The 5,518-nt window shown below is 37.8% G+C and overlaps 1 long non-coding RNA gene across 1 annotated transcript; it reads left to right on the forward strand.

Moving 5' to 3' along the window:
• Nucleotides 1–357: 357 nt before the first annotated feature.
• LOC148684407 (uncharacterized) lies at nt 358–3,708 on the forward strand. The gene is made up of 3 exons (XR_015946214.1): nt 358–492; nt 1,861–1,956; nt 3,571–3,708. It is a non-coding gene; the product is annotated as an uncharacterized LOC148684407 (long non-coding RNA).
• The last annotated feature ends 1,810 nt before the right edge of the window (nt 3,709–5,518 follow it).

Here is a 5,518-nt window from a genome sequence, read left to right on the forward strand (position 1 = left end):
CATGCTGTTTGTGAGGATTTTTGGGGGCGGAGGGAAAAGCCTGCCAAATCCATACCCAAAGCCTGAGTATATAAACAGTTCACTGACAACCTTCTCCCCAAGAACGAGCAAATGATATAGATTTCAGAGATAAAAACATCTGAATAAAATATACCTTGTATGCAAATGACAAGAACACATTTGGAATCAGATGGAAGATTGAAAGTTTTTTTTTTCCCCGGAGTGAACAACTGTAAGATTAAATATGAATCACTCTTTCTATCTCACAAAACCTGCAAATATTGTTCAGCTTTTATTAGTGTGCGGCAATAACAGGGGAACAGGACAATTCATGCTGGGAGCTACACTGGTGATAATTCTTAGAACTGCACAGTATCTCTCTGTTCTCTACAATGTCAAGGCTGAAAACCACAGTAAGGAATGAAAAGAACACTGTTTCCACATAGCAGAAAGAAGAAAAGAAGAGACTCAGAAGGTGGGCAGGCTTGGGTGGTAAGGATTAACTATCTGTTTTAGTACAGTATAGCCTTTTTTTCAATTAAAAAAAAAGACATTTATATTCAAAGTAAACACTCCGGTTCAACTAAAGTTAGTTGTGACATGCAGCACATTTTTTTAAACTGAGGAATAAGTTCCATTTACTTCATTAGAATTTACTCCCAAGTAAGTGTGCATAGAATTGCAGACTAACTTCGACTGGCAACAATGGTATTAAATTTAGTCACAAATTATTGGTCTCACTGGCTTCAATGGGGCTAATTTTAGTTGGCTTGGGACAAAGCAAATATTTACTTTGCATGTTGAAACTGCCAGATTGCCATATTTTGAGAATGTTGGTGAATATGTTTATATCCATCAACTCCTCCAATACCAGCTAACTCAATCCTTAAGAATTGGTGGGTATGGAGTTTTGTTCATGGCCACTACTAGGTTTCATGAGTCAGGGATATATGGCACAGACTTCTCTGTGGTGGCCCCCTCACTTTGGAACACCCACACCTGGAGCTGAGTTTTTTTTAAATCCCTTTTGGCATTCATTTGACAGAGATTCTGTTATTTTAATGCCAAACAGCTGCAAGTGATTTCTGTGTTTGAACGGTTTGTTATTTTATAGATAGTACTGGTTATTTGTATGTGTTTTATATCTTTGTTATACATGGCTGTTTTATCTTTTATTGCACATCATATCTGGACTCCTTCTGAAGGAAGTGTTTTTGGCATATATTTTTTTGGGGTGGCCTGTTATTTCTGACAGAGAATGGGGAGATTCACATTTAAATATGAATTGAATCATGCTTCTCTCCCATCCCTACTGACACTAAATTATAATAGTTGCTTTTATTATTATTTTGTGTTTATGTACCACCTTTCCTCCTTTAGTTAACAGATTTCTAAATCACCTTTCAGGATGAATTAACCTCCCAGTTTGGTTTATAAATTCATTCCCCGCATCATTTGCCATCTTCTATAAATGAGTTACAGTTTGAAATTTAATTTGTAAAATTAATGTAGGATATTAATAACAAAAACTTGTGATTGAGCCAATCAGCTTTCTTTGGATCAACCAGCTGAGCTGTTGACTGATGTCACAGCTAAATCTGAATCTAATTCATTTTTATTTCTTTAAGAACAGATTTCATAGAAAAAGCAGTCTACTCATTTCATTTTTATAGAGAGAGTCCAATCCATATAATGAGAAATGTTAGGCTCACATCTACTAAAATGTTACTATGCTGCACATAAAATTTCTAGAGAATTTGAGCTAGAGCACAATGCCCTATCTTTGTATCTATTTTAAGTTACAGCAGCTACATAATTCTTTTAAACGCTCCTACAATATTTTTGTGATTTCTCATATAGGTTCTAATGCACCTGAATTGATTTTCTCCTTTGGCTTGCTTCAGGCCAAAACAATGTGAACTGAGCTAAAGTTGACCACAACCCCAACTTTCTATGGTAAGTATATCTCTATTTATAAAGCATACATCATAAACATATACTGCAAGTCTTTCCAGGGGGGGGGGGAGTCCATAAAATAAAATCTGCAAAATAAAACGACATTTTAAAAAAGAGATTGCGGCAATATGAGTTGAAACACCTCCAGTTAAATGAATACATAATATATATTACATATAAAACCTATTAATCCAATTTAACAACATTCAATGCATTTATGCTAAGAAACAGCTAAAAAGCACTAAATGGAATTTACAGAGATGAATAAAAAGCACAATTACCAACTAGACTTGGGAGATTCCAGTTGGTAAATGAGTCTGTGAAATTGCCTTCTGTTAAAAAAGAGTATTAATGGCTATGTTAGCACTTGACTAATATTTTATGGTGCAGACTGTTGCTAAATTAAACCCTTTGTGTGTCTTCCTACAGAGACACTTAGTTATAGTTACAATGGTTGTTTCCTGTTAAATACCTTTAAGAGTTTGCTGTGGGCTGAAATCCTTGCCTCAGCTTTTCTGTATGTTGTAACTGTGTACCTTTTACCTTTCCTACCTGCTGAGAAAATTCAGGTGGTAAAAAGTCACATACCCTTAGTATTATTGGGGTGAATAGAGCACCCAGGCCAGAGCTTTGCAAGTGTGTCAGCGTTTTTTCACAGCAAGCAGGAAGCTCCACATGCACATCATTGCTGTGTCTGTATAGCAAGAAGAGGGAACTTGTTGCCCTCTATATGTTTTTGGACTCCAGTTCCAGCCAGTGTTCAGAGATAATGGGGGCTATAGTTCAACAGCATCTGAAAGGCTGTATGTTCCCCATCTCTGATGAATAGAGAGATGTATTACCTCATCCATCTTCCAATGTGGATGTGAATACACACCAGCATTTATTCTTGTAGGCCACATGCCATGTATGGTTAGTGGTTTATCCAAAGTGAGACAAACCATGAGCTTGTATTTGAACAAACCTCTAAGCAAAACTAGGTATTAGTGCAGCAGGACCAGGAGAGAAGTGAAACGGCCAAGATCCTTGCTATGAATACCTGTACAATTGCACATTCATGCTTAGCCATGGTTTGGGTTAGTGTTGCCTGTGAATCAGGTCAAACGCCTCAAACCATAGCAGTATCATATTCTGACATTTTCTCAGTATGTAGGAAAAAAGCCTCTTGTCATAAATCACAAGAGATACGTACCATAAAAGTTTGTATTGCAATTAGCACACCTTTATTCTAGCACAATGCAAGTCTGTGTGGAGCACTTTGTCTCAATCAAAATGACAGCATATAAAGATGTTGGGTGAACACTGCGTGATTGATTATTAAACAAGCATAGTGTAACATGTGTAAGCTTTCATAAATGCTTGTTCGCTAGCACGCATTTATGCCTATCAGCAATAGCTCAAGTAGGTAGGAGGATAAAGCTTTCAAAAAGAAGGAAAAGTTGCTATTGTGGCGTAAGAAGACTTGAAGCACCATATGAAAATGGTTACAGGAGGAAAGCAACTTTGTAGATATTCATTGATATAATCCACATCAACCACTGATTTAAATAGAATGTGCATTTTGTATATGGTTGGGGTTTTTTTGTACTTCAACAACTCTGTTCTGATTTGCAGACAGACAAATGGATAGTGAACCCTTTGGAGGACTTGGCTTCAGTTACTGTCTGGATAAATAAATGATTCCTCCATTGAAATGATCTGGGAAGCCTGCATGTGTCAGATATCCATGTGCATCTGGATCTTTCGGATTGGTCCATTTATCTTCTACAAGACATTCTGCCTGCAGTAATGCAGTACAAAGAGAACACATTATATTTTCTGTGTGTTTTGACCAGGCTCACGAGAAGCATTTCCTCTTGGGTCGCTTCAGTGGTTATTTAATAAAGCTACCTGTACCCCACCCCAGGAATTGGCTTAACGGATGCTTAATTCAATATAATTTCCCTATACATATATATTGTTAAAGTTAATGGTTTGCTACAGGAAGATGAACAACAAACAGAAAATTCCACTGGCTGTTGGATACGATACCTGACTCACAGAAGGAGGAAAACCCACAGTAATGTACTGAGTCATCATTGCTAACAGAAGCATAGCTCGTTTACAGCAGCAGTGAGATTGGTTTCAACTGGAGAAACACAGCGGGCGGTTCGCAGAGTGATCCTCGAGCATGCTGGGGAAATGATCCCTGGTGTACGGCCAACTGCAGTTTGTAACATCAGAAGTACTGCCTCTCAGAGCATCTGCAGCACAAGTTACAAACAGATTACAAGAAGTGTGTACGCTCCAAGCTGCTGTTACATGAACCATATCTTCTGTATAGCCCAGAGCAGAAGAATTAAATTGTGCAATTCTAATTAGAAACAGAATTAATGCTGCCTACTGAGGATGGAAGGAAGTGAAATAAGCTAGTTAACGACGAGCAGGCTCTTTGGAATTTTATAGGCTTTACCTACACACTGGAGTTGCACCGATCCAAGGGTGCTTCGTTGGGGTAACCCCTGTGATATTTTGAGTCGAGTCATGACATGAACACTATCGGCTGGGTTTGTTAGGAGTGACATAGTCAAATAATATGGTTGCATAACATTCTTTGTAGTCTGCACTGTGTGTTTGCAGTGTATCCCAGTCACAAAATGATGACTGGGGTGATTAAGAGGTGGCCTTACTGATTGTTTATCTCATTAGGATGATTTATATAGTATTTTTATATACATTCATAACAATGACATAATGTCGTGAAGGCATGAATATGCAATGACAACGAGATGCAACTAAAATAATGGATCCATAAAAATAACATTTTATTGTGGAAGAGGATGTGGACCCCTCTCTCTCTAAGGAAGGGGAAAGGATTTCTGCAGGGAAGCCAAACTCTCCATTTCTTAACCTTATCAGGAGGAGCTGAATGAGTTATTTGTCATTGTGAAAGATTCTTAATGCCTCCTTTATCTGCATATGAATATTCCCTATATATTACTGTATTAGGCTCACAAATACCCCTACTAAATTATTGAGTAAAATACAAAATATATAAAACAACGACCCTTTTTAGGAGTACAGACTTTAAACATGTATATGCATCCGTGCAAATAACTTTCTATTTATTCAGTGATCTTAAATGAGTTTTTGCAGCAAGCATGCAGACTTTTAAAAATATTTATTGCATCATGGGTGTGTGTGATAATAATGGGATCAGAACAGGCATGGAGGGAAAATTTAACCCTTTCTTCCCTTGCTGCTGTGTGAAGAAAAGCTTTCCTCTTGGAGCTAAATTTAGCGTGGGGCAGGGGGCAGAATTGCATATTGGCGCCAAAAGATATTTCCCTTGGGCTGCAAATTGCAGCTTCAGAGAGGCATTTTTTGTCCAAACCTTAGCATGGAGAGATGGAGTTAAACTTTCCCTCTCTAACCCAATAGTCCTAAGGCTGTTTGGGCTTCCCCACACCTGCTTCTTGCATAACCAAAGAACTGCATGCTAATTGTATTTATGCAATTCTGATCAAGCCTAGGGTTGACCTTTAGTTATTTGAAGGATGGCTGTGTATTGAGGAAATTTTCA

Source organism: Zootoca vivipara, chromosome 10, assembly GCF_965207765.1.
Source record: "Zootoca vivipara chromosome 10, rZooViv2.hap1.1, whole genome shotgun sequence".
In the NCBI taxonomy this organism is placed as follows: Eukaryota; Metazoa; Chordata; class Lepidosauria; order Squamata; family Lacertidae; genus Zootoca; species Zootoca vivipara.